Here is an 11255-nt window from a genome sequence, read left to right as displayed (position 1 = left end):
CACTCCATGAAGAAATTTGGCCAGCCAATCATTAAAACACGTGTGCACGCACACACACACAAGATGTGCCCATATCTACCAAGGATATGTAAATAATGAGTAGCAGAGAGTCAATTAAATGCCTTCTGGTCTGTCAGAGTTAAAGAGCTGAGAAAAGGAAGCTGCCTACAATCTAGAACAAAGCATATGATGAAACAGCAACAAACTCATGACCTAGGAATCCATGAGAGGGTAATTCAGCCTTTCCAGGTTGTAGTGATGAATCACTGAATGATTTCCTGGGTGTGAGCCTTCAGGTGATGTGGTGATGTTAGCTGGAGTGAGTGGAAGTGATCTCATCAGCAAGCTCACTGGCACAGATCAGAGGCAGCAGGTCAGCAACACAGAACTCGTGGCTAGGATTAAATAACTATTTGTCAAGATTGAAGAGTTCAGCTCTATTATATGTCTGAGACCAGACAGGTGTAATGTTAGTATGTAGCTCAGCAAATGATCATTATGTATGCTACCTTCAATAGCAGAGTAATTCAAACTACACTGAAACTAAGTTGTAAACACAGCAGAGTCTGTACAAAACTGAGGAGGGTGTTTTCCAGTCTTTGCTATTCTAAAGCCCTGTAGCAACATCAAAGTCAATGCAGTTACATTAAAGATGGATTCAGTTCTCTTTCTGTGATCACAGTATGGTGTATCCCTCTTATAACTACCATATTTGAACAAAGTGTCTAAGAAACCTTAACATTCTCCAGTGGTTTAAAAGTCTGCGTGAATTTTTGTCCATAGTAAGTATGGTAGCTGTGCATACTTATACAGTAGCTCTCCATGTTCTGTAAAATAGACCATAGAGTCATTTCTATTCAAAGAGACCTTTAGGAGTATCTAACTCTACAATGATGATCTAATATTGTAAGTATTACAGGATTGTCATTATTGGGAGCAGCTCTGCAGAAGAGGACTTGGAGGTACTGGCAGATGAAAAGCAGGACATGAGCCAACAATGTGCACTTGCAGCCCAGGAGGGCAAATCGCATCTTCGGCTGCATCAAAAGAAGTGTGGCCAGCAGATCAAGAGGTGATTCTGCCACCCTGCTCTGGTAAGACCTCACCTGCAGCAGAGGGGGCCACAAAGATGATCAGAAGGCTGGAGAAAAGACAGGCTGAAAGAATTGGTGCTGTTCAGCCTGGAGAAGAGAAGGCTCTGGGGAGACCTTATAGCTACATTTTAATATCTGAAGGGGACTTAAAGGAAATCTGGGGGAAAAAATGCTTAGAAGGGCTTGTAGCAATAGGACAGGGAGGAATGGCTTTAAACTAGAGCAGGGTATATTTAGGTCAGACATAAGGAGGCTGTTCCTTACAATGAGAGTGGTGAAATACTGGAACAGGTTGCCCTGAGATGTCGTTGAGAGACATTCAAGGTCAAACTTGATGGGCCCCTGAGCAACCTGATCTAGGTTGGAGATGTACCTGCTCACTGCAGGGGGTTGGACTAGATGACCTTCGAGGGTCCCTTCCAACCCGATGCATTCTGTAATTCTGTGAAGTACCTTCAAAAAAAACAGTTATTGAAAAACCAAAGTAGAAGCTAGTAACACAAGCCAAACCTAGCTGTCCCTACATACAGTACTCCTGTTCTCCAGCAGAACAGACATAGAGAGACCACTGTAATTATAGTGGTGGCCAGCACCTTGTAGGCTTCGGTACTGTAAATGAAGGTTTGCATCTCACAAATTTCCATGACCTCACTGCTCACAGATGTTTCTGAGCAGACCCGCTGTTGCTGTGGCATAACAGCTCTCTACCTGAAGACAATTGACTGGGGAGGAAGGTAAAGGGAAACAGTGTTAATCCTTGACAAATCACTGTTCCCACTTGCTTTTTCTAGGAACTGCAAAAAATCAGAAAATGCAGGACTTATCCCTCTTTACCTCCCAGAATGCCACATAAGGGAGTCCATAGACAGCAACAGCATAATTGTGCAGCTTTCTGCAAAACTACTACTTTTAAAGGGCAATCAGCTTAAATGTTATAAAAAGACAGCTCTGCCTGTTAACAGACAACGTGACTGCTCATTGTACTGAGTTGTGTTCCCATCAATTAAAAGAGGTTCATCGGTCTGCTCAACAGCAGTTCTGAATTATGGCTGACATAAGGCTGATCAATAAAGGGATGGGTGTCAGAAAGATAGTAATTGTTTTTAATAATTAAATATTATAATTAGGTAGTACATTATCTTCCATCTTATTAAATCCTTCTGAAATGTTTCTCTTGTGCCCAAGGAAATGTACCATTTACATGCATTGGCCTGGTTTTGTTTGTAAAATTACACAGTCCAGTATAGCATCACTTTGTGAATTAAGATTTGTTGAGAATAAAACTAAGTGAGGGTTCCTGGCATTAAGATAAATCTGTGCAAGGTCTCTTTGGCTACAAAGAAGACCAAATAATGAATAGCATAGACTTGAGCAGAATGTGGTTTAAGAGTATGTGACCAGTGTCAGTGCCAGTAGACTGCTGAATGGAGTTAATTCAAAAACTCCTTTGCTCACCAAGCTCTAAAGTCTCCCTAAGTAAAAATGTTCCAGCCCTATTTATGCTATTATGAAAAGGGTTGAATGTGAAAATTTTTATTTTGTCTTGAACTGCTATTTAAATGCAAAAAGAAATTTCCTGAAGTCAAAAACTCTCTCTGCTTTTGTAAGTCCAAATGTACCCTAAGCTTTTCTTTAGAGGTAGACTCCATCTACCTCCATTTTAACTCATTAAATCCAGGCACACATCTGGCTTCTCTTATAGAATAATAAAATCATAGAATTATTTTGGTTGGAAAAGACTTCTAAGATCATCAAGTCCAACCATTATCCAACTCTACCAAGTCTGGTGCTAAACCATGTCCCTTATCACCATATTTATGTGTCTTAAACACCTCCAGGGATGGGGTTTCAAACACCTCCCTGGGGAGCCTATTCCAGTGTTTGAAAACCCTTTAAGTGAAGAACATCCAATTTAAGCCTCCCCTGGTGCAATTTGAGGCCACTTCCTCTCATCCTACCACTTGCTATGAGGGAGAGGAGACCAACACCCCCCTCACTACAGCCTCCTTTCAGGTAGTTGTAGAAAGCAATATGGTCTCCCTTCAGCCTCTTTTTTTTCTCTGGGGAGTTTTAGGTGAGGTACAATTTTAGGTGATGCTTGTCCCTGCATCCCTTTTTCCTGCTCCTTTACTCATGTCTTACCTCTTGATATTAGATTTTACTGTAATACATGACTTGATATTTTAATACTGTTGACCTTTTGCCTATTTGATCAGCAGAGGTGCTGGAATCAGGAGACTACTGCCAGCTCTTCCACATACTTCCCATATAATCTTGTGTACCAGCCATTTGGGCTGGGTAGTATCATCCTTACTCATGCTGATGAGCATTTAGAACACATGAACAGTCATAGTGACTGCTGTGTGTAAGACATGGGATCAAGCAATCACCACTCTGAACAAAGGTTACAGAATCTTACACATTTTATGTATCTTGATTAACTACTAGGAAACAGTATTATTTAATTTCCTTACTTAGTGGTGTAAATTAAGCTTCAGAAGATGCTGCAGAGGATAACAAACTGCCAGTATGCTGTTATTAGGCTCCCCATTCTATGCTGTGATGTTCAGTAGCCCAGATAAAGCTGTCTCCAAAGACCCAAACAGGAGACTGTCTCCCAGGTGTGAAATATGCTGGGCCAAGGCCCAGTTACTGTCTCTAAGCTGTGCTCCCACCTGGCATTCTGCAGAATTTTCCCTCAGATCAGGCATCCTGACCACGTTTTTAACAATTTAATCTTTAATTAATCTTATTTGAAATAGGTTACTAAAAAGCTTGACTGAAATCCATTCAGAACGTTTCTGTTTCCCACATAAATTACCAGTTTGACTGATGGGGGGTTGGGGTGGGGGTAGGGTTTGTGGTTGGGGGGGGTTGTTTGTTTTGGATTGTTTTTTTCCCTCCTGAAAGGAAAAACAAAATAAAATCCATTTTGTCTTTGCTCAGATGAGGAAAAGAGGTCATGTTTAGTAAGATGTGGGCTATCATGCTACCCCAAAACAAATGGATGGTAAATGCTTCTTAAAACAAGTTTTACATATCTAAGAGATTAGGCTCAGTCTGTGTCTCTACCCTAGCTAGCTTGCTTTTAAATATGACCTCCTTTCCCAGCCTAGACAGATGCTCTTTGTCTGCTGGGATCACTGGGTTGTAAAGCCATCCTGACAGCTACCTCCCTTTCCAGTCTCTCCCCAAAGGCCAAGACTCTTCCAAGTGATTTCCTCTTACTGAAAAGACTATAATTAGCTGCTTCCCCCTTTTTCCTCTGTTTAAAATTGGCATTATGCAGCCTTTCTTCCTATCTTCTGAAACCTCAACCTCCATCATCTCCTGCTTTCAAAAATATGTAAAAGGAAACACTATGCTATGGGAGTATAAGCACAGTGTTTAACAAAACCAAAATGCCAAGCTTCAGATTAAAGAAACTACGTTTTCTTCCCTTCCTGTTAGGCTGTGACTTGTCCTTCTGTTACCCAAAATGCATATTACAGACTTGTTTCTAAACTATGACTTTCTCTTCATTTTACTAAATATTGCTATTAGTATTCACTTTATTTCAGTAGGCTGACTAATATATCTTTATTGCTGTAGGGTAATATTCTCCTCTACATCTAAGTGGTTGCGTGTTAAGTTTTCCTGTACATTTCTGTCAGTGAAATAGCTTTTGAAAATGTAAATCCACCAGCAGTACTCACAGATTCAAACATTTCAGCCAAGAAAGGGTGTTAGGGGAATTTTTTTGGCTTGTAAAGGATTTGAGGCTGATAAATCTGAAAAATCTTATAAGCAGAGGCATTTTATTACAAAAACAATTTCCACGTCAGTGTGAGATATGTCATTGTTTGCTTCACAGAATTTAATGTTGGTATTTTAAAACGTCTTCCAAAAAAACCCCAGAAATCCATCTTCTAAAAACTGGCCCTGCAAATTTCTGGAACTTGTCATAGTTAAAAGCTTTTCAGATTTTCCCTACTCAATTATGCATGTCTCAAAGCTCTGCTCGCCAAAGAAATTACTGAAAAGTTATTTGAGGTTATTTCATGTGTTAGTTTATCTAAGTCAAGCTTTGCAATCAAAATGTGACAAATGTAATTTAATACTAATTTATTCCTTTTAACTTAATACACATTTATTCCTTTTTCATTGAATACAAATTTATTCCTTTGGAATTTGTTACAAAGGAGGATATCTTTACAAAATAATTTCCTAGCTTTTTGCAAGTACACTGCTCTGTACTGAGCTCTGTGTATTCAAAATAAATGCCCAGCAGTTCAAAGAGCAATTCTGAATTATTATGGAGGCACAGCTTCTAGCATGTGGGTTGTTTGTTTTAAGTCTTCTAGCCTAGGACATTTTGAAGGACATGTGGCCACTTGACCAATTAAGTGCTGTGTTAGTATTGGTCTTGAGAAACCCTAAATCATGTTGCTCCTTTTCATCCTTCAATCCCATCAGTTATATCTATCAGTTCATAAATCTGAAGTCTTTCATTTGCTGAATCCAGCATCTTCACCCAGACCACGAGAGTTCTGCATTTTTATACACTCTAATTCCCAAGTTAATTACCCTGTCAGACCCATAGTATAGTCATCCATTTAAGTGTTGTCTTCCAAACTACACAGAATATTACATGCTAGACAGATCACACTTAATTCCCTCTCAACTCTTCAATGTAAAATCTGTTTCCAGCCTATTCTGCTAAGGTTTTTGTCCTGGCATGGTCCTCAGTCAAGCAAGGACTGGCCCAAATAGCTAGAGGTATGAAAGTTGCATTTAAGGCACTGTATTGGGTTTGGCTGAGCTGGAGTTAATTCTCCTGTAAGCAACTTTCTAGTGCTGTGTTTTGCAGTACCATAGCTGGTTGTTGATCAGACAGCAGTGCTTTGGCTACTGCTGAACAAGCACCCAGGCTGTGCTTTTCCAACATTTCCCTGTCCCAAGGTATGCTGAGGGGTAAGCAAGATCTTGTGAGGGAACACAGCAGGGCCAGCTGACCCAAACTGGACAAAGGGGTATTCCATGCCATATGATGTCAGGTCAGATACAAGAACTAAGCAAATAAAGGAAGTGAGGGATACTCATCTATGGTGTCTGTCCTTCAGAGCAGCCGTTAAGCGTAGAGCCCTGCTTCCTGAGACCAACCACCATCTGCTGATAGGAAGCAGAGAACATCACCTCTCTGTGCTTTTGCTCCTGTGCACAGCCTTTGCTTGAGCTTATTATTTTCATTATTAAATTGCTCCTATCATATTATTGACTTTTGTTATATTTTCCCCTCTCCCCTGTCCATCTGAGAAGGAGAGTGATAGAGTGGCTTTGGTGGGCATTTGACCCCTAGCCAGGGCCAAACCACCACAGGTATGCACTTACAAGATACTGGGATATGTAAGGAATACAGTGGTGAATAATCAGTGACTATTGTAACCTTAGGTACCTCCGGGCAGGCTTTATCTGTCTGTTTGGCACAGTTTTCTAGGCATGAGACTATGAAGCTGGAAGGAGTCCAGAGATGGCAATAAAACAATCAAAGACTTAAGGAAAAACTGCCATATGAAGAAGAGTGAAATGACCAGGAATGTCTTCCTGAGAAAATGAGGTGGTGGGTAAGTGGACAGCTGATGGAAGGATCTCCATCAGAGAATATACATATACATGGCAAAACAGAAACTCCTGCTATCATAGTCCCAAAACCAGAATGAATATATCTAATTAATTTCAGAGTCAGTAAATTCAACACTGATGAAATAAGTATTCTGAAATTATTCTTTCAAAGTATTTGAAGAAAATTCACCTTTGCCCAGACACAAAGAACAGGTATCTTCCTAGTGAAAGTAAGCAGAAGCTGTAAAATAAGCAATATGGCTTCCCAAATAAAAATAGGAAGCCAAGGAGCAACTCTGTATTAGTTAGCATTGTCTAGAAGAAATTCTGGTAGTCAGAATGTGGTTAGTTGAAAAGGAAAGGGCCTAAGATGTGAGTGGTTTCGCCTATACTCTTGCAAAACTAAGGGACTATTCAAGATCATAGAATCATAGTTCTTCCAATCACTAGTTGAAAGGGACTTCTAAAGGTCCCTGTGAGCAGTTCAGCAGGGCACTAGTTAGCTTGGACCTAAACAAAGGTAAGGAACAATCCAATGCATAAATTATTGCTTGTAACCTACCAGGATAGACAGTCACAGAAGCAAACCTCTGGGATCTCTGGTGATAAAGAAGAACTGTAGAGGGTTGGTTGTGTGTTGTTGTTATTAGCACAGGTATACTCTGCATGCATTGCTATTCAGAGTGGTGTGCAGCAGTGTGGGAGTTCCACAAATTTTGTGACTATGTGGTATGAGAAAGGAGAAGAAGTAACCATCACTGCAAGCACTTAGGCTGAAGTTAAGGGAACTGTGTGAGCTGTTCTGTCACAAGAACTGCACAGTAAAATTAATGGTTGTCCTTGTTTGCTGAATGAGACACTGATTTGAATTAAACAAGAGTACACTTAGACTGTGACATCCTTTATCAGTGGAGACAATCTCCTATGTAAGATAAAGAATGGCCAAATAATTGTGCAAGAACACAAAGCTGATGTTGAGACTTTCAACTTTTATTTTAAAATGACATTTAGCCCCTAAGGCAGACAGGGCACCTCCCCATGTGCTTCTGCCACTGGCAGCAGAGGCCAAGCCTTAGAGAGAAAAGTGCAGCAGTGGGCAGCAGCATCCCTGTCAGACCCTGGTCCTCTGTTGATTGAGGTTATCACTGAGCCAGTAGAGATCTTCTTTGTATAACAATTCATCTACCATGCTTTAAAACAAGACTGTGGGCCCCCTCCTCACTTGGAGACTTAGGAAAAGCCCACAGCAGAATCTGCTGGTTTAATTTTTCCACAGGACAGTAGCATACAAATTACTTTGACCTTGTGAAACCTGGACTCAACTAAGCAGGTAGGAAAAGTAATAAATAGCAGGTTACTCTGAATTCTTTATTTGCATTCGTGTCCCAGAAGCCTAATGATAGGAATAACATCTACTGGGGTCAGTTATTTTGGAAATATATTTAAGGCAAAACCTGTTGGTTAATGGGGATACCTGAAGTATTTTGTCAGAGGAACTCATCTGAAAACAATCTGAAGTGTCCCTTCTTACATTCCCTGTAATTAAACGTAATAAAAGTCAAGATTTCCCTTCAGGGGAAAAAAAAATAAAAAAAAAAAAAAAAAAAAAAGGAAAAAAAGAGAGAGAGAGAGAAAGAGAATTATTCCAGAATACAAAGTCCAAGTCTGTAACAAAGCCAGAGTCATTTGACTGAGGATGGTGAGCCAGCAGCGATTGCTGCAGAGAAAACTGCTCCAGAATTTGCTGGAGGGGTTTCCAGGCAGTCAGCTGGTGCAAAGGGAATAGCCATCCACATAGACAGGAGACATCCCTGCTGGATCAGATCAGGATATTCTGCTGGCTGAGTTAAAGGAGTAGTCCTCTTTGTTTAAAGGAAACATCTGTCCATCACATTGTACATAGGATACACGTAAATGGATTTGTCTGGGTCAGGGAATGACCCTTAGCTCAGGTGAACAACTTGTTTGCAGAAGTTCCTCTCAGCCTGTTCTTCATCCTCTCTCAGAGCACATGACTGAGAGGCTGGAGTGTTCAAGTCTGCAATTATAGCTGCTTTTGTGCCAGGAAGCTTCTTAGCAGCTGTAGCCTGAGGGAGAGGCGGGGAAGGGAAAAAAAAATAATAAAAAAAGACAAATGGTTATTGCCAGCTGGGGTCAAAGCTGAAGCCAAGCAGTTTGGCTGGGGACTGCTGGGGAGCAGTGAAGAGGTTAGCCATGGAAGAAATGGGTTGGACAATGCAATCAAAGTGGGTTTCTGTGTGCTGTGGAAAACAGCTCAGCAGGTTAGAAACCCTATGCAGGGACCAGGAGGAAGGAAGGCCCTGATTTTTTTCTACATTGCAGCTGTCACCCTGACTCAGGGTCATCTGCAGTTCTAAGGGCTTGCCTCTCCACACAGGCACTGCAGGCCTGGAAAGGTTCTAGGAAATGCTTCTCAATTTGACTGTTGTTAGAGATTCAAAGGAAGTGATTCCTCTGGGTCTAATGTAGAACTAAAGCTTCAAACTTGCCCGTGAGCCAAAGTCAGTTAGAAAGTATGACAGATGTGCCAGATATTGCAAAGCAGGCCAGATGTTCAGCATGGGTACAGTACAGTCCTTCACACAGAGGGTCATGATCGTAATTAGGATGGCGAGGGACTACCACCATACCAAAATAAAGCTATAAAGGTATAGTACAGCCCCAGCTCATACCTCAGCATCCTCCCCAGCAGCAGCAACTGATCAGTCAGTTTGGGATCGCTGAGAGAGTCTCACCCATGAGGAGTGTGAAGACAGCTGCCAGCACAGATGTTCAAGGGACTTAGAAATATTTCTGGTAAGATATCCAGAATTAAATTCACATTCTGGAAAAATCAATCAGGATGCTTTCAGGAAGAAAAATCATGCACAGTAATGATCATGTTTGCAACCAAGCCAATTACTAAAGTAATGTTAGGAGGAATACTTCTCAAGCTACTTGGTAATTAAATTACCAAATAAATTCCTTCAGCCTGAAGCCCCCCAAAGTGCCTTGATAAAAACATAAAGAAATGCAGTGAAGTGATAAACTGAAAACTGGAAAGAAAGCAGTCAGGTACCATGGGGGAAAAGAAACACAGGGGATCCTGCATGTTTATGGTGGAAAACAAAGCTTTGAAATAGAAGATAATTAGAAGTATTGGTAGGGTTTGTGGCTCACTACAGCGTTTAAGGGGTTTTGTGTGGTGGTTGTTTTTTTTTAATGCCAGAGTCACACTTGCATTTGTAATCACAACTTTAAATGGATATCCGTTCAGTTTTACTCTTCTGAGACAACATTGTCTGTAGCAGCAGTGTTTTATTCTTGTAAACACTTTTGACTGAGGAAGCGATGATAGGCCCATGCCGGCAACCTCCTGACAAGGAACACCTTTTGGGTAAACACATTACCAGAGACAAACTGAATGATATATGATATGATATATGATATGATATATGATATGATATATGATATGAGATATGATATGATATGATATGATATGATATGATATGATATGATATGATATGATATGATATGATATGATATGATATGATATGATATGATATGATATGCTGAAAAAGTGCACAGGTGCAGGTCAAGCAAATAAGTAAAGGTACTTTATGTTACAACAGGTCCTTTTTATTGTCCTCGTGGTTTCTTAGGTAAACTTACTGCAATCGAATTTAAATGCCAGCTGTTAGCTGGATAGCGTAGTGCATTTTCCTTTCTTCAGTGACTGGTTTTGGTGTCAAAAGCAGCTGTGTTTAGTCCTTTTTTTCTTAAAAAAAAGGGTGGGGGGAGAGTAGAGCTTAGCATCTGAAAAAATTGGCTTCGTGTGGCTAGGCCCAAGCGAGACACATGACTGAGTGCAGCATCTGTTATGTCCTTCTTCAGTTCAAACAGTTTGGTCAGGAATGTTCTATGAATTTAAATGCATTTACAAAATGCTTTTCATCACAGCAAGTATCAAATTTTATCTCCTACTCCCCCAAAACAAGCAAAACTAAAAAAAAAAAAAAAGAAAATTTGCATTTTGGGGAAAGGAGATGCAGAATTTTGTCCTCTCTGTCTCCTTTCTTTAACCTCAGTGCAAGGGTTAGATTTCCAGGAAATGTTTGTAGCTTACTGTACATTTGTCTTTCCAGGGTAGCTAGAGCTACCTCTAGGGCTGTTTCTGGTCACGTGAGGAAATTGTCAGTTCACATACAGAAAGATATGAAGCACTCAAATCCCTAAAGTATCATTTTTATTTTAGCTCTGGTAATACATTAAATGCTTGAGTAGGCTTATTGGTCTTGTGAGTAATAGTGGATTTTTCAAAAAGATTAGAATACTTACTCCTGTAAGGTATCTTGAAACTGCAGCTAGTTAATACTCTTACTAATAAATGGTCTTGTACCATGCAACTGAAGAAAAATGCTTTTTTGCAAAAGCTAATATGAACCAAAAAAAAATCATAGATATTTGACATTTTCTGACCTGCCCACAGTTGCATTGTTTCCCCAGCAGCAATCCAAGGTATGCAGCCTACAAAGCCTCTTTTGTGGCCCATCATCTAGC

This window comes from Dryobates pubescens, chromosome 6 (genome assembly GCF_014839835.1).
Source record: "Dryobates pubescens isolate bDryPub1 chromosome 6, bDryPub1.pri, whole genome shotgun sequence".
NCBI lineage: Eukaryota > Metazoa > Chordata > Aves > Piciformes > Picidae > Dryobates > Dryobates pubescens.
Note: the sequence above shows the minus strand (reverse complement) of the source record.